Below are 26,825 nucleotides of genomic sequence, written 5' to 3'. Positions count from 1 at the left end.
CGCAACGTCTTAAGAAATGCTGGCAAATCTTCAACATTTTTTTTAGACGAATGCTTGAGAAGCGTGTTCTCTCGCTTTAACAGAACTTGTTTCTAATTAAGTACTACACATAAAAAAAATCCTCGTTTGAATCGGTAATCACCACGTCGTATACTCCCCTGTAAGAAATTTGCACATAAAGTTAAACATTCGCCAAGCTCTGTTTAAATACCTTTGACAGCGTCGTTAAAACGTGAAGCGCGTGACCGACTAGTCTAAGCCGCGCGATCATAATTTTATTCTTTGCAGCGAGTGAATTCAAGACTACGCGGTATCAACTTTTTTTTTAACAACTATTTTTCTATATTTTTTATTTTTCTATTTTTCTATGTGACTTGATAGCACTCAACGTAAAGATGGTGTGGTTCGGGTATTTGGGTCCGTATCAATCACGCTGCGAACTAGATTTCCGTCGCTGCAATTTTTTTTTCTCGTTTTTTTATTTTTTGTATGTAATTTTACTACAAATATTTATTTATCTAAAAACAAATTAATTTGTTTATAGATAAATAAACATTTGTGGTAAGATGTTGTAAGATTATGGGAAATACTACAATTTTTGTATAATATGTCATCTTATTGTAAAAAATAAAATTTTTTTATTGCGCATTTTATCGGTTTGGAAATAATTTTAATGAAATTTTTGTGATTAAAATGATACCAAATACAATATAAATCGGATATTTAATTAGAAAGATATTCATAATTATGACTATTGATTAATTAAAAATTATCCGATGTATGTCGTGTTTGGTGTCATTTTAATCGCAAAAATCTCATTAATCCATTAAAATTATTTTCAAATCGATAAAAGACAAAATAAAAAAAGTTTTATTTTCTGTAGTGAGATATATGATACGAAAAACAATGGATAAAGGAATCCTCGCGAGCAAGACTTCGGAACTCTTTGATGTCGTTTATCTCGCTTACTCCTTATTTGTTCTCTCTCTCGCTTTCGACGACTCACCAGTCTCGTGGAGATCTTATTTTATCTGTAATATAAATATCTTATAAAATAAAAATTCAAAATTTTGTTTCGTATTTTATCGGTTTGAAAATAAATTTAATGGATTAATGAAATTTTTGTGATTAAAATGACACCAAATACGATATAAATCGATATAATAATATTTAATTACGATATAATAATATTTAATTAGAAAGATAATCGTAATTATGACAATTGATTAATTAAAAACCATCTATCATATTTCTTTTAAATAAATTTTCTCGAACACGGCTGAAGGTTACGCCTTTACTCAAATACTGTTCTAATAGAGTACTATACTAGAAAAAATCCCCGATCAAAATCAGTGACTTTAATTTTGCGCCTTCTCCTTGTCAGCCACGGCAATCTATGCTTTAATGACGCTATCAAAAGTACTTGAGCAGAGCTCGGCGAATGCTTAACTTTATATACAAATTTCTCATAAATTAAGACCATGCACCCAAACCATCTTAGACTTTTTATATACCCTAGACCCCCGCTCTCTCCCTATCAAATGCACTGTAGCTCATTCAATTTTGTATTTTGAAGTTTGCGGCATTTCCTTGAAATTCTATTTAAATCTAAATCTCTTTATGGAAAATACGAAAATAATAATTTGTTTCAGATATTACATATTTATTTATATATTACAATACAATAACAGAGTGTATGCACACATTAAAAAACAATAAAATTTTTAATTAAGTTTCAATGACATTTTTTAATAAAAATTATTTTATTAATAAAATTAGAGTCATTTACGCAATGTGATTGGAAATATGTAATGTTTTTTCCCAGTGTATATACATCGTACATAAATAATATTTAAATAAATCTGATGTATTTAAACAGGTAATGAAAAGTTACTTAAGTGGTCCCCGGCATCAATTCAGAAAGCAGGATTATGTGCGGATCACTTTAATAAAGAAGATTTTATTAACCGTACAAGATTGCATATTGGAAAAAATCCCATACCATGGGTTTTACAGGAGACTGCAAATTTTTCTGTCATTTCTGTTGAAGACAATGATAAAAGCATTGCAGAAGAAACTGGAATTATTAAAAAATTTATGCAGGATAATGTCGTTGACCATTCATCACAATCAAATAATCGAGATTGCACTCCGATGGAAGTCGATTACACCGACTTTCAAATAGACACCGCAGAAAGTACCAGAGATAACACAAATGAAGAAGTCGCAACAACAATGACAACTAAAAAGTGTTACCCTTCTGAAAAGGAACTTTTATGCAATTTTGGAAGTAACTTCACAGACGACGAGGAATGGCTCAATAAGGAAAATCTATTTCCATTATTTATTGACAATTACTCTCAAGGAGAAGTGGAAATAAAAACAAATGTGCAAAAGAAGCGAAAAAAACTGCAAAAGAAGTCTGCCCATCAAAAAGTATATAACGAAGATGACATCACTGAAATCGAAAAATTAAAGAAAGAAAATTTGAGATTAAAAAAACTTCTTGAGAAAAAAAAGAAAACAAAAAAATATCATTGCTATGTTGCAACGTCGCAATTCTGAAGTTCGAAAAAGAAAGAGTGTTTGCAAACATAGTGTTAATGAATTTTTGGATGGAAAGAAGTGTCAAAAGCCACTTGCGAGAACAATGATTAAACTTCAATTACATAAAGGAACGTCAGAATATACAAAAAAAGAAAAAGATCTTGCGAAACAAATGTTTTATTATTCAGCAAGTGAATATTCACGGATGAGAAAGGCTGGATTAAATCTGCCATCAGTATCATCTGTCAGAAATTGAATTTCTGAAACAGAAATTCGACCAGGATTCTACGAGGAAATATTTTCCAAAATTCAAGAAAGTTTATCTAAACTACCATCTTCTCAGACAGTTTGTTGTTTGAAATTTGATGAGATGTCGATAAAAAAATTTGAAGAATATAGTCGGAAATATATCTCATTGAAGGATTAATAGATCTCGGACCTTTGGGACGAAGCAATGAACCAGCGGGACATATTCTACTATTTTGTCTTGATAGCATTAATGCAGAAAATCCTTGGCGGCAAATAGTAGCATACTTTTTGACTAAAAGTTCAACACATAAGGAGATTATTGAACTCACCGAGATATATTTACAAAAATTTAAAAAAGTAGGGGCAAATGTACAGATAATCACATGTGACCAAGGTGGAGCAAATAGAAAAGCTTTTAATAATTGGAAAATTTCTCCACATGAACCGTCTTTCATTAAACAATGAAATTTATTTTGCTTCTTTTGATTGGCCCCATCTTATCAAACGGTTAATTAGCCAGTTGAGATCTCATAAGTATATTTATGTAAATAGCGAAATCATTACGTCTTTTTACGACTTATTTGCAACATGGCAATTTGACAAAAAATTAAATACTTCAAATTTATTGAATCACATTACCTACGCACACTTTTACCCAAACAATTTTGAAGTCATGAATGTGAAAAGAGCATTTCAAATGTTAAGTGCAAGATTTGCTGCAGCAATATCAACAGCAGGTCAAAGCAATACGTTAAAAAGTTTTTCATGGAAAGCATCTGCGGAATTTGTTTACAAAATGAATAAAGTAATAGATGCTATGAATGTATATCACATAAATAATTGGAAAGGAGAAAAGGGTCCGTTATCAGATGATAATGCAATGGTTGAAGAATTATTAACGTCTTTCATTGAATGGTGTTCGAAGTGGAGTACTTCCCCCAACAAGATATCGAGACCTCCGTGCTTTGATGGAATGATTACTACTGTGGAAGCAATTTTATCAACGTATCGTTCCATCAAACAACATTATCCGGATTTCAAACTTGCCACTGCACTATGCAACCAAGATTCTGTCGAACATACATTTGGAAAAATTAGAGGACGAGGAGGATTCAACCGTAATCCAACTGCCAGAATGGTACGGTTAACGTTGCGGCATATTTTATCAAGTGCATATATTTATGGAAGCGACAGAGGAAATGTAACTTGTCAAGAAACGTTTTCATTGACGGATGGTAAACCGGTAGTTCATGATGAAATAGAAAACAACAATATTCCATTACAAGAAGAATTTATTTGTTTAACTGAAATGGATGACGACTCTGATAATATCATTGCGACAGCCTTTGAAGAAATTATTAAACATTCAGAACAAAATTCCGACTCTTCGGATGAAATAACAAAGACCAACAAGGAGAACAACTTAAATTCAGAGGCATATGAAAAAAATGCAATTTCATATTTCGCAGGATATATTGCTCGTTACGGTTACAAGAATACAAAGTGCGACAGCTGCCGTGAAAAAAATTTGAAAACACCGATGGAAGAATTAAACGACAATGAAATCTATATTCAGCTACGTGAATATGAACATCAAGACGAAGATGATCCTGAAATAGAATGGCTATCAAGGCCAACAGATTCATTTTTGAAGATTATTACTCTACAACTTGAAGCAATAAATTTAAGTTACAAGACGTATTGGCATTTTAAAGATGTAAAGAAAAAGCTCTTTAAGATTTGTGTAAAGCACGTCCAGCATGCTGATGAAGATTGGTTTAACCAGAATAATGAGTGTTATCCATATAGAATTCAAATGTTAGACTTTATATTAAGAGTCAAGATATATGCAATTACAAAAAATAACAATGGAGGAAGAGAAGAAATAAATATAATATCTAAAAGATCAAAAGGAATAAAGATAAAATATCAAAAACTGAAGAACATAAAACATATGTAAAATCATCATTACATATATAAATAGATCGCGGCTCTTCGAGCGGTACGATCCGACTTATTTTACATTTACTTGCGGCATTTAATGCGGAACGAGTAAAACGATCGCGGCTCTTCGAGCGGTACGATCCGACTTATTTTACTTTTACTTGCGGCATTTAATGCGGAACGAGTAAAAAATATGTAAAAATTCGCGGCCTTATGACGGATCGAATAAAATGGGAGACAGTTAACTCGAAATTTTTTAAAATTAAAATATAATTTTTTACTTCTTTTATATATTAATTGTAGGTGCAAAATATTTACATTTTTTTATTTTAGCAACTATTATGTTCATATTATAAAGAATTCCGAGTTATGTGTCAATTGGCCTCCACGTGGCATCTCCTGGAAATGCTCTATGAGCAGCTAACAATTGACACTTTAAGATTATTGTGTGTGTAATATTATACATATATATACGTAAAGGAGAGCTAGTCTCCTATGCTAAACCATAAGGAATCACGATAGAAAGGAATTATAAATTAAAATAACAGTACCAAATTGCATTAATTAAATCTTCCATATGGATACTATAATAAAAGCAGATATGTCAATATAAAATATGTGATACAACAAAAGAGAAAATTAAAGGAAATTTAAATATAAAAGCATAAATTAATAAGTGAAAAGAAAAGAAATATTAATGATGAGACATAATAATTTTGAGAATGAATATTAACTCTTGTTATAGTTAAATTAATAAGTCTCTCTTGCTGTAAAAAGAATTATAATATAAGAGTGCGAAATTATTTTATAATACAAAGAGCCTTTCATTCGCATGATGACGCAATAGGCGACGGCGAGAAAGACTCAGTGAAATCGAATATTATTCTTATCTCTTGACGCAGAAAGACTCAGTGAAATCGAATATTATTCTTATCTCTTGACGCAGAGACCCGATGAAACCGAATATTATTCTTATCTATTGACGCAGAGACTCGACGAAACTAAATATTATAACAACGTGCCTTTTGATATTCATCGCTGAATATCAACTTAAGATTAAGAAGAGCTCACCGCTTCTGACGTCTTCGAAGGCGGAGAGTTCCCTCACCAAGATCTAGAATCCATCTCCACCAAACGAGTAGCCAATCCCGGAAGTCTTGGATCCACCGGACGCCTAGAGGGAGGTGACCCGAAAGTGGGGACGGACCGCAGAACGTCAGTCGAGCTTGCGGACGAAGTGAGTCGCATTATAACATCCGAAGTGAACAGTCGCCAACAACTCATCAACCTAATAAGTCACTTCAACATCTCTCCGAAACGTTAGTCCGAAGTCGTGAAAAGTCGTCTCTGTGTCTTTATACATTCACTGCGTCCTAAAATCAATTTTAACTTAATTTTCGTCAGCTACTTTGTGTCGTCAAGGTAGATCTTTAATAATACTTTACTTTCTCGTCTTCGCGACTCGTCTTGTATTATAATTTAGAGCTTCGACTCACTTTACATTATAATTAAGAATTATTACTTTATTGTTAATTAATTTCCAATTTCTGGTACAGTGCGGTTGTACCTTTTTACACCAACATTTGTAATAATCATTACTTGCAATCTTTGTAAAATCTTCAAGCTTTTAAAATACATAGTCGCTTATTTCGAAATATTCACAAGTTCATTATTTTAATACAGTGTTCCTTCACTCCCAATCAGTATTTACTATATTTAATTTAATATCGATTAAATATTTAAAGTACGTCTGGATCTTGAGCGTTAGCGAGACCCGTGCCTGGGGATAGAGCAGAGTGACGTGCCCCTCGTGTTAGTTCGAGCAGAGCTGAGACTTAGTCGATGAGCTGCTTGAATGTCGCTTGATCCAGATTGTCAAACTGAAATGAATAACTTTTCAAATTAGAATAAAATTTTGATTATAATTTATAGTAAATGCCTGGTTCTCGTCGCGCCGGTAAACGACATAGACAACTACGTGCCGCTTTACGTCGACAGAAACAAATTTCGAACAGTGATAACGGCTTCAGCCAAGTAGAAAAAGACAATTCAATTAACGTACCGGACAATCAAAGGATTGTCGTAGAACTTTTTGATCAGCTTCCTGCATCTAACTCAATCGAAGTTCCCATCTCGCGAAGAACCTTTGAATTTATTGGCTGGCCCGGACCTTTGGTTGAAATCAAGCTGCATCCTGACTCAACCTCTACCACTGACATCCCTGAGGGAGATCCACGACGTATGAGGAAAAGGCTCAGGAAAATCAGCAAAACTAGAGACATTAATAAAGGTAAGTCACTATTTTAAATACATACACACACATGCGTATATGATCAATCAAGAAAAATATTACTATTTTAATAAAAAAGAAAACGCACTCATATTCCAACAAAATATAATAAAAAAGAAAAGAATTCCGAATTGAACCACTATTTATAACACATCGTGCTTGACATTTATATGACATCATATTACTTTAACGACTTCAATTTTGCAAAACAATTATAATTACAATCTAGACATATGCTTTTACGACTAATGCAATAAACTGTTCCACCTTCAAGCTCCGAAATAAAAATTTTCTACAGTTAACTAGACATACATACAAGATATATATATATATATATATATCTCACTCTTTTGAATAACTCACAGTTCAGGCTATTGACTCTTATAAAATTACAAATTGACTCACATTCTGATATTACTCTCAAGAATTATAAAGTTAAAATACTATACTATCAAGAAATTTGCAAATTTAGAATGAAATTAAATAATCGATCTATCAATGTAAGAGAATTAACTACTCGTTATACTTAATTTAATAATAAAAATAACGGAGCATCCCTTGCTTAATCTCTTCTTCCTATTTTCCATCGGAGACAGTGATTTTGAAACAATAAATTATATCGCTGGCCTCCACCACACCATATTCCAGTGTACATTTCTTTATATGATACCTCACTACACAGTGCTGAACCTGCAAAGAACCATACTCTTATTAATATATATATATATATATATATATATATATATATATATGAGCAATAACAATTTTAATAATCTTTTCTTATTACATGAATAGATGCATCAACGAAATTCATGAAAAATAAAATCATATTACAACAGTTGACTTTCTCTTAAGGAATATAAATCCAAATCATTTAAATTTCACAATTTAACTTTGTTCTTCATATTAAAGCAGTCATTAATTAATGAGAAATTTGCTCTTACATTATACAAGTCGTAAATTAAAACTTTCAAAATCAGTATATATTTGGAATTGCTGCGACGGTGAATTCTACCATACAACAACAGTAAGTACGTAATCCCTCATAATTACTATCACAAACCACCTTAATCCTTATCCCAATTCTAATATAATTGAAAATTAATCACAATCTATTTATAATTTCAAAACTGAAATTTTCTAATCATAATTATTGCTCCAACTTAAAATTGAATAAATTCAGAACTATTGCAGATATAATTTTAGAATTTTATATTTCTTTTTTTTTTTTCTCTTTCATCTTTAATTGACTCGAGTGTCATTGTGCGTCACGTTCATTGCATACGCGATAATTGTCATGGTGTCATGGAGTTCTTAGAACTTCCTCAGCTTCTCGTTGGTGCCGAGTGAATTGTATTCTGACCACCAGACTATATCAAACATACAATAACGGAATTCAACGCGTTTGCTTAACATTCTTAATCATTTTCAAATACATATGTCATAAATTTAATCGCTTTATTTTCAACTTTCTTAATTTTTCTTATCAAATAAAATAAAATAAATGAGGCCTCAGACAACTGATTCTGAATTTCAACAAAATCTCTTCGTTGACCCTGAAGTCATATTAGAAACTTTAATCCAATTTATAGAAGAAAACAAAGAAAACATTATTTACAATTTAGATAATATCATAAAAAATTTTTTAAATCAAGCCTCTATTATCATCATTCCTGATCAGTAAAAAAATTCCCCGATTTATTAATTCCTAGTACACATTGATCCTGCTCTCGGCGGAGCCCTGGGTATAGCCGATTTAGACAGATCATCCAAAAAACTAAATAGAGAGTAACCCTGTTATTGACACCTAGGTAGACGATAACAGTGGGTCACAGCACGTGACAGAATGTCTGCAACAGAGATCTCAGGAAGAAATAGTTCAATCTGCGCCAGTGGTCCAGGCCATCCAATGAACTCGAAGGTTCTTCGGGTGCTGACAATGTCAACTGGCTCTAAAGCCTGCGGCCACTCAAAGAGTTCAACAACGATCCTTTGATTATTTGGTATATCTATAGTAAGTTCTTCACTATTTCCAGTTATTTGATTAAAAGCATTAATTTGTTTTTGAAGTTGCCGTTGTTGGCGTAAAGCGGCGCGTAACTGTTTGTACCTTTTACCGGCGCGGCGAGTACCAGGCATCTACTATAAATTATCGTAAATTATTTTTTATTTTGCGAGATTAACATTTGTTAATAATCTGGATTAAACGACGCCCAGACGGCTCATCGACTAAGTCTCAGCTCTGCCTGAACTGTAACGAGGGGCACGTCACTTTGCTCTTTCCCAGGCTCGGGATTCGCTATCGCTTTATCCAGATAGAGTAAATGATAAAATTCTAATGGCTTTGATATTTAGTTAATATTGTAGTAATAATTTGTATAATATCTAATTGTTTATAGTAAATGTTGGCTCGGAAATGTAGGAACACTGGATCTAACAATTCACTTAAAGTAATGCAAGAATTAGCTGGTATATTTCAAATATCAAAATAATTTTACAAAGTTGCAAGTATATAAGTTGCTATAATAATGTTATTAATTAAAACGAGAGGTACATCCGCACTGTATTGAAATTAAAGGTATCAATGGTAATATAGTATTAAATCTAAGTTAATTTAAAATGAGTCGCGGAGTAGAAAAATCTTAAAATATTTAAAGACTCTACCTTGACGACACAAAGTAGTAGTCAGTAAAGCTAAGTTGAATTATATTTTAGGACGCAGCGAACAAAGACTCAGAGATTCTACAACTTAGGACGACTTCTTCACGACTCCTGAATTACGACTGTTTGCAGTTCATACGCTCAACTGACTCCTGAGGTTCGTCCCCACTCTCAATCTCTCCTTCCACTAGTTATCAGAAGGACTCAAGTTCCTTCTGGTTGGTTGATCTTGTTCGTATGGAGATGGACTTTGGTTTGGAGAAGGAAGTCTCCTCCTCTGGAGTTATTGGAACCGAGTGAGTTCTTCGATATCAATTTCGATAAGATGATACGAACTTTATAACAAGTATCCGTTGTTATATTTCGAGGAAGCTCTCGCGATTATACTCAAGCGATTTCTTTATAATCACTTGCTTCAACTAAAATGGTAATCAAGTATTGGTTTATATATTAGATTAAGAAGAAGCTTCTTCGCTGATCGTCAGGATGTTTAGGCTACTTGATTATATGTGATTTCATGAGTCTTTGTGTCGCTGTTATCGCGTGCGTCATATTAATTATCGATTTTTCATACAACGCTAAGACTTATTCGTATTGCAGCGAGAGAGATTTAATGACTATTATGTTATATATATTTTATTCCTCAACATAATATTACTTATAAGAATTTTGAATACTTTCTCTCTCGTTGCATCACATTTGTTTTATTGATTAATTTTACATGTTTGAAAATATTTATATGGGAGACTATATTCTTATTTCTAGTATATTTTATTGAATTTATTTTGACATATGGTGCTTTTGTTTTTCTAATATTGATTTTATTCAGCTGCGAAAGTTAACTCTTGAGCAAATATTTAATTTTAATTTTGATAATACCCTTTTGACACCCAGTATATAAGATATATATATAAGATTTTTAATTTTAGTTCCAACAACCATTGCTTTGTAAAAAAAAAAAATAAATCTTCCATATAAATTTACATTTTTAGTGGACGCGGATTAATATCGGTAGTATTTATATATTTTGTACATATATATATATGTTTTATATATATATGTATACGGATAAATGTATTTTATTCGAGTATCGTCAGTGCGTCGTTTTTATATGTATTTAACTACTGGTTGTCCTTTTGAGAATAGGTGATTTTTACATCTAGTTTGATAAGTTTGGTCTAATTTTGTGAGAAGTTAATTTGTTTAAAATTTATATTTATCAATATAAATATATAAAAATATATATATTTAGAATATATATATATATATATATATATATATATATATATATATATATATATATATATAACCGTAAGAGACTTTGACTTTAATTTTTAATTAATATTTAATATAATATAATTGAATAACTATGATTGTATGATTAATTTTTATATTCATTAAGGACAATATTACTTAATTATGATTTTGTATAAGCAAGCATTTGGTAATATGCCGAATTGTATATATATATAGCGTACATTTTATAATTGAACAGTATATTTGTGTTTTTGAAAATTTTATTTTTGGCGGGACGTCACATCCCCCCCTCTTATTTAAGAACGAATTCCCGATGTTTTTCGTAGGGATTTGTTCTATATCATTTAATCGTTCGCGTAGATCGGTATAGACAGTGGGGATAGGGGTGGTCGTGTTTACCGCTGTGGTGTTGTTAATAGTGTGTTCGTCTTTTGGTGTTGCTAAAAAGGATTCCGTCTGCCCTGGGGGAGATTGTCCTTCTTCCGGTTGTAGCTTTCGCCGATTTACGAGTCCTCGTGCCAGATGAAGTAAAAGATGTGTGAGGGAACTCCATACGGCGCCCAGCAGGTGCAGACTGCATCCATATACGGTGTGTAGTGCATAACCATGGATTGCCGTGTCGATAGTCAACTTAATAACTCTTATGACTATAAATACTCCGAGAATTCCGGCTGTCGCTGTTACGAATCCGCTCTATATCCTTGAGGCGGTATTTGAGGCTATTTTTTGGAGTGCCTTTTTGTCCAACAGGCTGTATAATGAGACTTCTCCTGGTACAACTGCTTGTCCTGTCATCCCACGAGCTACGAAGTTGAGAAGCGCTGGTTTCTCAGCAGGAAACATTATGTGATCTCGTAGCTTCTCTATCTTTTTCAGTGTATATTCCACTAATCGCCAATGGGCCTGGAGTGAGATATTTCCAACTCAAGGAGGTCATCGGATGTAATCGTTGTGGAGGTAATTGTCTGACTTGTGGATCGGGAGTAAGTTGAATCCATGTATCGTCTATGCGATAGAGTGTTGGTAGTTCGAAGCTACATTCCTTTTGAGTGCCAAATTTTGTGAGCACTCTAGATTTTGGCGTTAGAAATAATGAAGTATTTCTTACCGTTACAGGAAGTTCAGAGTAGCATTCCTTTGTTCTTCTGACTGTGGCGTCAACAGGAATATATTTTACTACATGTACTGCTTCTCCAGCTGTGACAGCCATGAATCCTGGTCCTTTCATTAATCGATGAGCAAACTCATCAGGCTGTAAGGTGGCGATTGATAAGGTGTTAGTTATTACGTTCTTTTCTAACTCGCATCTTTGTTGAATAACATTATGATAAAGAGATGTCATTTGATGTCTTATATGTTTTTCGACATATACGAATTTTGAATTCATATATGCAAAGATGTCGAGGTTATCGATTGGAATTGTTCCTCCTTCCGCGAAAACATCTCCCTTCTTTGTTTCCAGGATGAAAAGCTTGGGATGCTCTGTACGAAGAAGAGTATATCCGCACAATGGCTGTTTCCGGGTCTTTGTCAGTGCGAAGGTTATGTTTTGTGTTGTCAGACTATACACGATGGGTGACTTCCCTGCGCTGTTGTCGTCTGTAGTTTTGGTTGCAGGTCCTTCGTACAATACATCATATTGATGAAAATTGCATGAAGAGGTAGGCATTGGTTCCCAGTAAGTATATCCATCTTCTGAGTCAATGTTTGCAGGATTTTGATCCTTCGCTAAGTGTACAGATTGTTCCTGATTTTAACATTATCTTCCCTGTGTTTAGCTTAACGGGGACATAAGCTGTCTTCAAAGATATTTTTGCGACTGCTTGCACGACAACGTCGTCCCACGTTCCATAGAAGTCGGAGTACTGCGTGCCCTTACATTTTCCATCGTTGCTTATGCTTCCAGCCATGGTGATACTATAGGAGGAAGTCTGATTGACTCGGATCCCGTCGATTAAGACTCTCGCTCCAAGTGAAAGAGTACCGTCACGAAACATTCTTGTGCACTGTGCATGTCCGGTTTCATGCATATAATCGGCTCGTCCATTATGTACGACAGAAACGTGTGAATGCATGCCACAATAATATATTATTCTTGAAAGTTCAACTTTGCATTGCATTATATACGCATGATTATAGTCGGAAAGCTGCAGGAGTTGGATATAAGTTTCCGTGGAGTTAGGAATTTTATGCGGAAGGTTGCACTCTCCAACATCCAACAGCGATATCGAGGTTATATTTAAATGCCGCCTGCCGCAATCAAACCCGAGAAGAGCAAGGGAGGTTTGCGTAGTAATTAACAATATTAAATGATACATCATTCTGTAAGTAAAGAAATCAGAGTTTATTGTTTACATGTTTTCAGATTTCTGTTTCATTTGTTGTATCATACATTGTTATAGTCATTATTTTTTTATCAATACAGTCATATAAGAGTTCTGCTATGTTACAGGGATCATGTCCTTTGTTTCTTAATACAATACATATTATTAAATAATCTATAAAGCAAATAGTGCAATTTTTAATTGAAGTGTTTTCGACTATGTCATTTCCACAATTATGACATTTTTTCTCTTCGAATTTATCACTGAATATGCCGTGGAATTTTATAATTTCATATGTTTGAAATCTGCCCATAATTAATCGGAAGCAAGTTACACAGTATCTATTTTCCTCAGCCTTAACATGATACGTTTTATAGCATTGAAAAGTAAAGAATCCGGGGCAGTGTGTTAGAAAATAATGCAGTTTTGGTTTATAAGGTTTCGGCCTATACATTTTTATTGATTTTCGTGACTTATTGCGAATATATATATATGTGTGGTGTATATAAATGTGACTATTAATAAAAACCTTGCGACCAGGCCAAGCTCAGATCTGCAATCCCTCCAAGGAGTGGATTCTTCTACTGAAAAGATATGCAGATCGTGATATATATATATATATATATATATATATATATATATATTTTCTTAATTTAAAGCTTACGTATAATGTGATCTTATAGTATGTTCATATTAATGTGTTTACTTATATATGTATGTTTGTATTTCTTATATATATATTTATATATGTATATCTGTTTAGCTGCTAACATTAATACCTTTATAAAGGTTGTTTTGGTACAGTCGGACCCGAGTAAAGCAATGGAAATTTGTTTTGGGTGATAATATTGAATAATACATAAAAAGTGAGTAATTTTTTTTTTTATATATATATATATATATATGTTTTTTCTTAATTTTCCATTTCATCAGTGTCGTCATATATTGTTAATTTGATAGTATCTTTAGTGATACTGTCATATAATATTTCCTTAATATTGTTAGGATCAAACCCCCTTTCTCTTAATATTATACATATTGCTAAGTAATCTATAAAGCAGATTGTGCAGTTTTTAATGGATGTATTCCTCAGTAAATCAGTTCTACAAATAAGGCACTGTTCCGTTTCAAATGTTCGATTACTTATTCCGTGAAATTTAACAATAAAAAACGTACGGTAATTGCCCTGGATTTGTGCGAAACAACTAGAGCAATATCTTTTTCCTTCTGCCTTAATATATAAAGCCTTATAGCACTTATAAATAAAAAGACCGTGACAATGAGTTAAAAGAAAATGGGGTTTAAATTTATATGGCTTGGGTCTACACATTTTTAATGATTTATAATAACTATATGGATATATATATATGTATTAACAAGAGTTGAATGACCAAGTCAGCGATTTCTTCCAAAAGTGGATTCATTCACTGAAAGAAAAATACATGTATATATATTTATATTAAAGTATATGTATATGTCTAAGTACGTTCTATTAATGGGATGATAAAACTTATTACGTTCTAATTTATGATTGTAATCTTATAATTATTACCCTTATTGTATAGTATATATTCTTTATGTATTAATTTATTTTTATGTTTTATTTTTAATCATCATTTATTATTAGTATCACGGGGTCTTCATAATCATAAATATTATGGTATTGTTGTTCTATTTCGATGATGAATTCAAGATATCGATTGGCACATGGATTGCAATGAACTATAGGTCGAATTGTTTCTAGGTAATTTTCACAAATGTAGCATTTACTTCTATTAAATCTTGTGCCATCTACACAATGGTGTTTCTTGAATTCTTCGTAGTAAGGCTTTACGGATTCCAAAAGCAATGTATCGTAGCATCTAGGGCATAAAATGACATGCATATTATCTATTTTTTTATAAAAGCGTGTTTTGATACATTGTACTATATATAGTCTCTGAAGCGCTTCTGCAGAACGAAATGAGGAGTGTGATTGTGAAGGGGTTGGGGAATTCTGTGACGAGTGACACATCTTATATTCTTTTATTAGGGTACTAATAGTATCGAGAACCGCTCATGTGTAATATGAGTGAATTAGGGATAGTATTAAGGTCGATGTGTCTCTCATCGCAGTTTAACAAAAATTCTAAATATTTTAGAAGGCACTCATTGCATTGGTACATAAGTCTGGTTATTGTGATATTGGCGTTGCAACGTGCACAAATGATTTCGCGAAACCGTTCACCAGAAATCATGTGGTGTGACACTATCCATTCGTATTGACTTTGATATTGCGGTTGGAAAAGGCTATAACATTGAGTACAGTATGCGAATCCTGAGGCTATGTGTCGGTACCCAAGGGATTTAGTGCATCATGTGATCGATAGTAATGAGAATAGGTCGGTATTAGGCTGTAATGCTGTGCTGAATTGTAGCCCTGTAGATTGACCTTGCGAGTTCATTCTATAAAGAGAAAAAGGGTAGTGCAGAAAGGGAAATTGACCGGTTTTTATTTATTCAAAGTATCCATGTATACGAACTAACACAGATTCTTCTGTATCAGTTTGTTCCTCATCTTCTAAATTTGTTAAGTAAGAAAAATATGTATCATGACATAGAGGGCATTCTCTTAATAATCTAATGTGACTAAAGGTACCTTACATATTTTGCATATTATTGGCTCATAATAACTTGTGATTATAAGATAATGGCATTTAAAATATTTATAAAACCATCTATAATATTCAGAAGGTAAAAAGTGGTAGCATTCTGTACAAATCAGATTTCCACGTTTGATATGGGAAAATCCGATAGCTCTAACGCACCATGTAATGTCTAATCGCTGTTGTACTTGTGAGAAAGCAGGTAACGATTTGTATATGGGATTTATTGTTGGTCGTTGGCGATGCCAACACATCTGAAACCAAAAATTTAGACTTAATGTATTTCATTCTGGCTCTATATGAGTGATTTTCAATTTGTCCGCGTGGACAATCTTTGTAGTATTTTTGAATAAAATTTTAATATTGTTTTTTGGTAGTATTTCAAGTATTTCAAAAGGTCCAATATATTGGTCTGAAAATTTACCTTTATTTGGTTCTTTTAATAAAAATACATAATCTCCTGGTTTAAATTCTCATACATGAATACGTTTGTCATAATAATATTTGCTTTTGGTTTTAGATTGTATTAAGTTTTGTTGTGCTTCTTCTTACGTGTCATGCAATCGATTGAATAGGTTTGTTAAATATTCAGTGTATGTAGGGTCTATATTTTCTTCTATAATAGTATTAGACGAAGGTAATCGCGCTATTTTTCCGAAAATTAGTCCAAAAGGGGAAAATTTTGTGCTTTCATGTATACTTGTATTATATGAAAACGTGGCTAAAGCGATATGATTATCCCAGTTCGAGTCTTTATTAATTTGTGTTTTTAAATATTCCGTTAAAACGTGATGAGATCTTTCTATCGATCCGTTAGACTGGGGGTGATAAGCAGTTGTGCGGTATTGTTTAATTCTGAATTTTTTTAAGCTAAGTTCTTCATCAAGGCAGTTAGGAAATTGGATCCTTGATCGGTTAGAATGGCTTGGGGAGCTCCATAAATACAAATAAAATTTTTCGTAAAGGCGTCGGCTATGGTTAATGACGTGGCTTCTTTTAAGGGCACCGCGACTGAATATTTTGTTAATAAATCTTGTATCGTGAGTATATAAATATTTCCGTTATCGGATATGGGTAATGGACCTACAATGTCCATTACCCAATGTTGATATTTTGTCGAAAGCTGATCCGGGAGTGTCGGTTATTATCATTGGTTATTTTGTTTTTATTCTTGTTAATTTTTTTAATTGACAAGTCCGACAATTTCGAATAAAATTTTGAATGTCTTTTTTCATCGTATTCCAATAATAATAAGATCTTAATCTGTTATAGGTTTTAGTTATTCCTTTGTGGCCGCCAATTACTGAGTCATGATATTCACGGATAAGGGAAGATCTTTCTTCTATATTTGGCGTTTGAATAAGGTCTTTACATATAGTTATGCAAATATTTGTGTCATTTATATGTTTAATTAATTGTGATTCTACATAAGCCCATGGGACATTGTCAAAAAAATTAGTTTTCTTAATTGAAATGGATTCTAATTGCAATTCTTGTACGACATCCAGCAATGATTTGATACAGTTTTTTATATTATCTGGTTCTATTAAAGTGCGGTGGTTAAGTTTTAGGGGTAATGATATTAGAGTTTTTGAGCGTGTTGTATTTATTTTTGCCCTTTCATAAGTTATATCCTTATACATGGGTAAAAGGTTGGCTTCCTGTAGTTCTTTTGCTCCGTTATCGAGAGGTTCACCTTTCAATGTTATAAAAATTATATAGTTATCATTATGTTTTAGCAATCTATCTCGGCTTATTCGGGCTTTGACTTTATGCTTGGTAGGTACTTCCACGTAGGGTACATTGTCAGCGGATATTAATTCATCGTCACTTTCTTTGCTACTTGTTTCCAGGTCTTCATTACTAATTACGCTTTCATTTTCGTCACTATTATATTCTTCAATAGTTAGGGGTTCCGTTACAGGTATATCTACGTGTGTTAACAAGGAGGTATCTTCGTTTATTTCCTCTTCGGTCACAGGTGAAGGATTATGGGGGTTAATTTCTACATTGGTTTGAATCAGGAGTTGACGGGCTGAGAATAAAGATTCATCAGAATCGGAATCAGGGTCTGGAGGAAGAGGATAAGTTTTCTTAAAAGGTAAGATTTTAACGGTTGGGTTTCTAGATAGTGCATCGGCATTGTTATTTAGTGTTCCCTTTTTATATTGTATATTGTAATCATATTCAGCTAATTTAATTCTCCATTTTAAAAGTCTCGAAGAAGGATCTTTAATAGAATGTAGCCATACTAGTGGTTTGTGGTCTGTCACGATAATAAATTTAGTACCGTATAAATAAAGTCTAAAATGGTTTGTACAGTATACCATTGCTAAACATTCCTTTTCGATAGTTGAGTAATTTTGTTCTGCTTTATTAAGTACTCTTGATGTATATGCGATGGGAAGATCTTTTCCGATTGGTCCCTGACTTAATACTCTGCCGATTGCATATCCGGATGCATCGGTAGTTAAATTAAAGGGTTTGCTAAAATCGGGATATTGTAATATTGGTTTGGTACATAATTGTTCTTTGAGATTATTAAAAGCGTATTCTTGATTTTTTGCCATTTGAAACAGTTGTTTTTCTTAAGCAAATCAGTTAAAGGTTTAGCAATTTTTGAGAAATTTGGGATAAATCGCCGATAGTATTCAACTAATCCGAGAAATTGTTTTATGTTTTTAGGATTTTTGGGGGGAGGAAAATTATGTACAGCTGTGACCTTTGTGGGGTCAGGTCGTACGCCGTCAATAAATTCACATTTATCGGATTGTAATTTTAAATTAGCTTCGCGCAATTTTTTCATTAGTTTGTTAAATTTCACTTCATGTTCTTTTAAAGATCGTGCATAAATAACTATATCGTCCATGTAAACGAAAAGTTCATTACCTTGTAACCCAGATAGGACATTATCCATTAATCTTTGTTGCAGGGGCATTTTTCAGTCCAAAAGGCATTCGTTTAAATTGATAATGGCCGTAAGGGGTGGAGAATGCTATTTTAGAAGCGTCATTTGGATTCATGGGTATCTGGTGGAATCCTGAAGCGAGGTCAAGAACGGAAAAATATTTAGCGCTTCCTAATTGATCAAGTATGTCGGTTATATTAGGAAGAGGGTAAGCGTCTTCTATTGTTTTTTCATTTAGAGTGCGGTAATCAATAACCATTCTCCATTTTTTATTTCCAGATGAGTCGGGTTTCTTAGGAACTATCCATACTGGTGAATTATAAGGTGAGAGTGAACATTCTATCATGTCGTCTCTCAGTAATTTAGTAACTTGTTTATCTATTTCTTCTTTGTGCATGGGAGGAAACCGGTATTTGGTGTGGATTGGAAAGTCGTCTGTAGTGTAAATGGAGTGGTGAGTCACGTGTGTGGTTCCTAGCTTATCGTCGGGCAAGTGGAATCTGTCTAGATTATTGGAGACTAATGTTTTAAGATTAGTCTTTTCTTCCTCATTTAAATGTTCCAATCTTAGGAGTTGTAAGGTAAGTTTCGCACGTTCTGGCGGCGTTTCAAAAAATATTTCTTCTAACTGAGACGGATTTTGGTTTAAAGGACAGTTCGCGCTTGTCTGATGCTCTTGTCACGTGCTGTGACCCACTGTTATCGTCTACCTAGGTGTCAATAACAGGGTTGCTCTCTATTTAGTTTTTTTGGTAATCTGTCTAAATCGGCTATACCCAGGGCTCCGCCGAGAGCAGGATCAATGTGTACTAGGAATTAATAAATCGGGGAATTTTTTTACTGATCAGTGATGATAATAGAGGCTTGATTTAAAAACTCTTTTATGATATTATCTAAATTGTAAATAATGTTTTTTTTATTTTCTTCTATAAATTGGATTAAAGTTTCTAATATGACTTCAGGGTCAACAAAAGGATTTTGTTGAAATTCAGAATCAATTGTCTGAGGCCTCATTTATTTTATTCTATTTGATAAGAAAAGAAATTAAGAAAGTTGGAAATAAAAAGAATAAATTTATGGCATATGTATTTGAAAATGATTAGGAATGTTAAGCAAACGTGTTGAATCTCATTATTGTATATTTGATATAGTCTGGTCAGAATACAATTCACTCGGCACTAACGAGAGGCTGAGGAAGTTCTAGGAACTCCATGACACCATGACAGTTATCGCGTATGCAATGAACGTGACGCACAGTGACACTCGAGTCAATTAAAGATGAAAGAAAGAAAAAAAAAAATAAAAAAAAATAAAATTCTAAAATTATATCTGCAATAGTTCTGAATTTATTCAATTTTAAGTTGGAGCAATAATTATGATTGGAAAATTTCAATTTTTGAAATTATAAATAGATTGTGATTAATTTGACAAATTTTCAATTATATTAGAATTGGGATAAGGATTAAGGTGGTTTGTGATAGTAATTATGAGAGATTACGTACTTACTGTTGTTGTATGGTAGAATTCACCGTCGCAGCAATTCCAAATATATACTGATTTTGAAAGTTTTAATTTACGACTTGTATATAATGTAAGAGCAAATTTCTCATTAATTAATGACTGCTTTAATATGAAGAACAAAGTTAAATTATGAAATTTAAATGATTTGGATTTATATTGAATGTAGATATCTCTTTCCTTTAGAGAAAATCAACTGTTGTAATATGATTTATTTTTCATAAATATCGTTGATGCGTCTATTCATGTAATAAGAAAAGATTATTAAAATTGTTATTGCTCTTATGTAATATATATATGTTAATAAGAGTACGGTTCTTTGCAGGTTCAGCACTGTGTGGTGAGGTGTCATATAAAGAAATGTACACTGGAATATGGTGTGGTGGAGGCCAGCGATATAATTTATTGTTTCAAAATCACTGTCTCCGATGGAAAAAAGGAAAAAGAGATTAAACAAGGGATGCTCCGTTATTTTTATTATTAAATTAAGTATAACGAGTAGTTAATTCTCTTACATTGGTAGATCGATTATTTAATTTCATTCTAAATTTGCAAATTTCTTGATGTAGTATTTTAACTTTATAATTCTTGAGAATAGTACCAGAATGTGAGTCAATTTGTAATTTTATAAGAGTCAATAGTCTGAACTGTGAGTTATTTAAAAGAATGAGATATATATATATATATTGTTACGTCCTGGATCGCGAGCGAGGTGCGGTTGCGGTGGTTGGTGTACGCGGATCGCGGTGGCCGAGCGGTAAACCTGTCACGATCAGCGTAGCGGTGCACCGGAAGCTAGCGGTCGGGACGTAATGGATAATGGGGAGGATGTGAAGTGAGTAGACAATGAGTACAGATTGTTTACGTATACTAATTTTTATATATTTATCATTATTTTATACTAAACATATACGTACAGTTATATTTTATTATATTTTACAAGACAATTAGACAACTAAATCACGGACGAGTATCGGGAGGCGAACTGATAGGTGCTTCAGCGGCCGGCAGGATGCATACTCGCCCGAAGAAAGGCTGGGAAGAAATGATCCTCGGTTGCGTAATCCCGAAGTCTATCAACGGCGGGGGCACGGGCCACGGACGGTATTCGATAGGCGGTAAGGGCCTATGTGAGGAAGCGACGGCCCCGCTATTGGATGCCGGTGGAGTGACAGCGTCGTGGAACGGGTCAGGAGCTGACGACTCCGCTGTATGGTTTCCCGGTGGAGGATATGTGAAGTACCCGACGGATGCTGGGTTCTGACTATCTGGTAGAGACGCAGCCGTTCGGACCGTTAGATAGGAGCCGCCTTGGTATAGTGACCGGATGAGGCGCTTCAATTGATGAGCACGCCCTGCTCGACGTGACCGACCCATGACGCAGCTAAGGAGGTAAACGAAATTATAATCAACGCCATGGTTGAATACGCGGAGGGATATAGACAGGGATTAGAAATAGTAACGCCAGTGATGAAAAAGGAAAAAGAAAGAAGAAAAAAAAACATATACGCGTTAACGTAAATTACTAAACGAGTTGACCTTATCTGACGGGTTGCGGGGACAGGGTAAGCCTTAATGAGTTTACTTTAATTTAATATTTATTTTATATTTCAGACCAAGAAGAGCGATCGGAGGAATTGTGAGAGACGCTCTGAGAGAGGCGCGGTTCGTGGACTGAGAGGAGGCAGATCGCCCTGAGAGAGGCGCGCTGCACGCTAGGAGGCGGAATGCCCTGAAAGAGGCGCTCCTCGGAGATGAGAGTCGTTCGCCCTGAGAGAGGCGTGCGACATAGATAGAGGTAGTCCGGCCCTGAAGGAGGTGCACTACGAGGGATGAAGGCAGAGCCCTATAAGAGGCGCACTGCTAGAAGGGACGTAGAGTCGCCCTGAAAGAGGCGCACTACGTAGGAAAAATATAGATCGCCCTGGAGGAGGCGCCCTACGGTGTAAGTAAAGATGGTTATCGCTCTCTGTCTAATGACACTCCCTATGAAGACGTCCGAATAAAATATTAATCTCTTCAATTATAAGTTACAGATATCTGAGTCTCTGGGTATGTCAAGGCGGACGTCGCGGACCTTGCCACTGGTGAGCGGATAAGGAAAAAGAAAAGAAAAAAAAAATAGAAAAAGCTATAAGGAATACAAGAACGCCCTGGAGGAGGCGCGCACCGACGCAGGATAACCGGAACACCCTGGGAGAGGCGCGCGTCGCCGCAGGATGAAAGAGAGAGCCCGATGTAGGCGTGAAGGAAGGATGACCTCGTCAGATAAGTAGCACTAATTTGCCCGATAATTTCAGTATTAAAATTAGAATAGAAAGCTTGTCTCTATATTTACAGGTGTGGACACGAGAGATTAACGGCGAGAAAAATTCACACCGAAAAGATGACTGACGCCCGGAATGGACAGGGGCCGCGAACTGACACAGGTATGTATATTTCGAGTAAATTACACGTAAACAATATGATTAATGATTACACGAATATATCTTAATAATAACGACAACGTACTCACTTCACTAAATTATTATGTGTTACAGGAACCACTGGGGAACACACTGTCACGCGGGTGTACACGAGAATGTGGATCTTCAATAATGTTAGGGTTACAATATCAGTTAATAGAACCTTCCTTTGACTATAATTTCACGCGAGGACAGGTTTCGGACGCTTAAACGATATTAAATAGGCGGCATTAATAGTAATCTGATTGTCTGGAGAAGAAAAGATATAACGCTTATATTGTTGAAAGAGGTAATTTACTGCGAATGAAAATTAAGATAAAATGTCTTTGAAAGTGATAGATAGAATTCGATATGTATTGTGAGCGCCGTGAAAATCGAAAAAGAGAAAGAAAATATAATAGTGACAGTGGAAACAATTAATCAAGAATAAATTTATACGACAGTAAACGCAAGAAACTGAAAGCTAATTAATAGTATTCGCGATATGCTAGTCTCGAAGTCTCTCTGAGTTAATGATTTTGTGTGAATAATACCGAGTAATGAACTAGAAACACTGATTCGAAGATATAATATTAATTACACTGTGTGAAAATTTGCAAGAGTGTATGTATGACCGAATGCTATAAAGATAACCGATTATCAAATCGTATGAATGACTGTCTGTACAATGAATTTACTGAGTACTGTATGAATCGAGTATGAATACTGGGTAAACTGTCTAATTGATCGAATATTGACTGCTGATCGAATACTGACTATGCCGAATGAACTGTATGAATTAACTGTCGAAGCGTAAACTGAATGATCTGAACTGTCTGGGCGAGAACTGAATACTCAATATGAGCTGACCGAATACTGACTGAGCGAAAACTGAATTGTCAGAACGAACCGTACAAACTGATTTTACTGTCGGGGCGAAAGCCGAATAGTCATTGTTGAGCGCACTGTGCTCCCGTTTATATACCCGTGGTCGCTGAGGGCTCCCACCTTCTGAATTGTAGCGCGCGCAACGTGGTCCGATCCTGGTCACGCTTGTTTGTCACGGGTATTACGCGCCGGGCAATAGTAAGCGGTCACGGTGTTTGTCCGAAATTTTCACGTGATCCGGCGGTTCCTGAATGTTCTAGAAGCTTCGGGACCAGCATTATAATATAATATTTATATCGTTATTTCTAGATATATCGCAATTATTACTAGCGTTACGATAACTTATCTGATTAATTACTTATCGCCGCATTGTATTATAGCGTTGTACTTAAATAATTGTAGAGATATGAGAGCATTTCGCTAATTAACTTATTAATTAACAATTATCTATAATGTCGCATAAAGTTATTCGTGGATTACAAGGTCTAAATTAGTCTACAGACGTTAAACTCGCTATTATATAACTATATGTATGTATATCATTATAACTAGTAGTAAAAGTTTATATATACATATATATATATATATATATATATATATATATATATACATATATATGTAAGTAATAGTGGTATAAATGCACATGTAATATGCCGGGATATATTTACAATGAATGGATGAGGAGTGTGTAAGTGTGTATAAATGCATAAATTTATGACAAGTTTATATTGTGAGAGATTGAGTGTGTAATTTAAATAATGCGTATGGAATATGTATGAATTAGCTATAAGATCCGGAAATATTGTGTTACCGTGTATATGATATGTTGATTATGCGTATGTTAATATATGAGTATGCCTGTAATAAGTTTATAATAGGTTTATTGAGAATGCGTCGTTTGTGCGTACTAATGCGTCACTATGTATATAAATTATTTATAGGGTGTGTGTATTTGCGTGTTACTGGGTGGATAATATGTCTATAATAGTCAGATACTGATTAAACATTGTGTAGATGATAAGTTTATAACGCGCGTATTTTTGTATCACCGGGTATATTAGGTGACAATTGTTATATAATTTTATGGTGTGTTTATTAAGGAGCGTGTATCTATGTAATTATTTCTGGGTGTTCATTATGCGTTTATACTTGGTTTATGTAGTGTATGATGTGTGTATTATTGTACCACCGTATATATATAGGTATAGTCATTTTGTTTATTATGCATATGTATACTGTAATTATCATTCATCCTCAATAAAATGATAAAGAAGTTTTGAGAATATTATCACGTTCAAGTTATTTCAGACACCTTGTATAAGTAAGTTTTTTTTTTTTTTTTTAATTAAGTAATTGTATATATTTGAGTGTGACTATCTAACTTTAGTTATCTTCCAGAGCTTTATTCGTTTTAAACTCTTTATGGGATATTTATATTGTTTTCACTATAATATGTATATATATATATATATATATATGTATCATGAGTGGTTCATTTTAATTATTATTGGTTTTAATTGATCACTTAAATGTTGTCTGAGCCTCGAGGAGTTCTTGTCAGGTCATTATAATTTGCCTTTAAAACATCTGTGGATTATGATTTCTGCAGCGAGTCGCATATATATATATATATATATATATATATATATATATATATATGTATATGTGCATGCACCGAGTTATCTCCATGGTTGATATATGAAATAATTATAAATGATAGCTGACCGGATTTTTATTGGCAAACCAAATTGGATTCATGGTAAGGAATTATTATGCAGATGATGGGTTTGATCGAATCTTTTATTGTTGTTAAAATTTGAATTTACTGAAATCACTGTGCTGCGGTGGAATATGAGTAAAATTGACAAGTTATTATATTTGGGTGACAGAATCATTAGATATGTACGTTATTGTGGTATTAATTCGGCTTTGGGATATTAAACTGCATTTAATAGTGAAGGCATAATTATATATTGGAGGTGCGGATTAAAATAAATGAATTATTAAAGTTAAAAATATGAGGTGTTCCTGGAGTAAAATGGGTCTACAACAATGTGCGCTTAACTTTTTATGGCGGGGCTGTAGCCCTATAAGTTGCTACTTTTTTTGGTTTCTTATGAGTCAAGGCGCCAGGAAATAATTAATTAAGGTCACTGGGCGGGTTTTTTATGTGATGTTTAAACCGTTAAAAATTGGGTGCTTTTCGATGTTGCGACAACTTTTGATATATTGAGAAAAGTGATTTAGACTGTGCATAGGAAGTTGCAATTGCACATACGAGTTACTTGGCTTGCTTAGTTTTAATAATTAATGAAAGTTTATATATAGGGTGTCCCAAAAAGTACCGATCGGAGTTTATCATATGAAGCTTATAGAATTTAACCAAATGAATCGGTCGGTTGTTAAACACTATTTTATACTAATGTTTGGATAATATGACAATGTTAGTTTATATACCGGGTGTCAATTTATTAAGGTGAACATATGTCCGGAGTTGTATTTCCGCTTATTCGCAGTTATGATCTTTTTCCTTGCGTGATTTTAGCTTGTTATATAGATTTTCTTTATATTTTTGTTATACCGGGTGGTGGTTAATTCTCGATGCGTGTCTATGGTGATGTGTACACGCACCGGCATAAATGGTGTCCGTCGGTAAATGTGTATGTACGTACGTGTATGACAACCGAGAGCGTCACATACACATGCAGCGCGTACGTACGTGTCACTTGAAGCGCGGCGGAGTTCATGCAGCGGAGGAGAAAAAAGTGGGAGGCAATTCGATGTTGCATCCTTAGCGCAAGCCGCACGATCGAGAGAGAAAGCATGACAAGACGTGATGCCGATTAGTGGTGTCCTGTAGCACTGCCTCACTCACTCTACGCTTGAATGCAGGAGGAATGAGCGAGAGAGCTATAGGACACCGCGTTGTCTCTATATGCGTCTTGTTCGCTCTCGCGCTTATGTCATGCTTTCTTTTTTATTCTTTCAAGAAACGTGGCTGAACTCTGCGCATCAAATGCCGGCATTCGTAAAATTATAATTATATTATATTAATATTAGAAGTTCGGTTTCACATATATCAAAAAAATATGATTTTTCTAATTAAATATTAATTTATTTATGATTGCGTATTTTTTTTTCTATTTATGT

At 33.9% G+C, this 26,825-nt stretch overlaps 2 long non-coding RNA genes and 1 pseudogene across 2 annotated transcripts; 2 read left to right on the top strand and 1 right to left on the bottom strand.

Moving 5' to 3' along the window:
- Positions 1-5,974: 5,974 nt before the first annotated feature.
- On the top strand, positions 5,975-9,939 carry LOC140675941 (uncharacterized). The gene is made up of 3 exons (XR_012048501.1): positions 5,975-7,030; positions 8,842-9,044; positions 9,746-9,939. It is a non-coding gene; the product is annotated as an uncharacterized lncRNA (long non-coding RNA).
- Positions 9,940-11,641: 1,702 nt separating this feature from the next.
- On the bottom strand, positions 11,642-13,266 carry LOC140675946 (uncharacterized; annotated as a pseudogene).
- Positions 13,267-21,904: 8,638 nt separating this feature from the next.
- Positions 21,905-23,848, top strand: LOC140675936 (uncharacterized). The gene is made up of 3 exons (XR_012048498.1): positions 21,905-22,288; positions 22,374-22,772; positions 22,884-23,848. It is a non-coding gene; the product is annotated as an uncharacterized lncRNA (long non-coding RNA).
- Positions 23,849-26,825: the final 2,977 nt, after the last annotated feature.

This window comes from Anoplolepis gracilipes, unplaced genomic scaffold (genome assembly GCF_047496725.1).
Source record: "Anoplolepis gracilipes unplaced genomic scaffold, ASM4749672v1 Contig22, whole genome shotgun sequence".
Classification (NCBI taxonomy): domain Eukaryota; kingdom Metazoa; phylum Arthropoda; class Insecta; order Hymenoptera; family Formicidae; genus Anoplolepis; species Anoplolepis gracilipes.
This window is presented reverse-complemented; position numbering and strand designations above follow the sequence as displayed.